Source organism: Egretta garzetta, unplaced genomic scaffold, assembly GCF_000687185.1.
Source record: "Egretta garzetta isolate BGI_Z169 unplaced genomic scaffold, ASM68718v1 scaffold71, whole genome shotgun sequence".
Lineage (NCBI taxonomy): Eukaryota > Metazoa > Chordata > Aves > Pelecaniformes > Ardeidae > Egretta > Egretta garzetta.
Genome location: NW_009258618.1, coordinates 122014 through 123024, shown reverse-complemented (window position 1 = coordinate 123024; position 1011 = coordinate 122014).

Genomic DNA, 1011 nt, shown 5'->3' with positions numbered 1-1011 from the left:
TACGTGCGTGCGGGGTGTGCGGGTGTGCCTGTGTTTGGGTGCGTGTCTGTGTTTGTGTATCGGTGTGTACCCTGGCATATGTGTGTTTGGATGTGGCTGGGTTGGTGTTTCTCCGTGTGGGGGTGTTTGGATGTAGCTCCATGGGTATCTCCCCGCGTGCATCTCTCTGGCTGGGTTTGCACGGCTCCGTGTGCGCACCCGAGTGCGTGTGTCCGGGCGTGAGGCTGCGGGGGTGTCTGTGTGTCTGTACGTGTGTGCGTAGCTCCATGAGTATCTGCTCTCTGTACGGTAGAACTGCTCTGATGAGGCGTTCCACCCGGGGCTGAATTATTCATGGTGCTGATGCAGCCGCAGGTTTCAGGCCTGGCGCGCGGGGCCGACCCGGTGAGGCCGGGGACCGTCCCTGGGCACAGGCAGGGACCGTGGGGAGCGCTTGTGTGGCATTGGGTCACTGGGCGCACAGCCCCTTTGCCACTGCATCCTGTGTCCCTCCCTCCCGGGGCCCAGCGCTCCCCAAACATGGGCACCCCAGTGTCCCTGGCTCCGTGGAGGGCTGGTAGGGTGTCCCCCATCTTTGGTTGTAGCAGGGCTGTTCCTGGCCAAGCAGGGCCAGTGTGGCAATCCCCATGTCCTGGTGCTGAGCAGGGCTGGTGTGACATCCCCCGTGTCCCCACTGTAGTGCAGGGTTGGCACAGCGTCCCCGGTGCTGTGCAGGGCCGGTGTGTGGTCTCCTGTGCCGTGCAGGGCTGGTGTGGTGGCCCCCATGTCCTGGTGCTGTGCAGGACCAGCGTGGTGTCCCCCGTGTCCCCAATGCCGTTGTTGCTGTCACTGCCGAGGGCCTGTGTGCAGAGAGAAGTGGCTCCAGCTCAGAGCCCCCATCATCCCAACCTGCTCCAGGTGCTGCTGCTTCCATGGCCTCTCAGAGCGGCATGCGGGGACAGGGATGACCCCTGGCCTGTGCCCAGCGCTGTCCCCACACACCCCTCTCCAATCCCCGCTGGCCCGGGCACA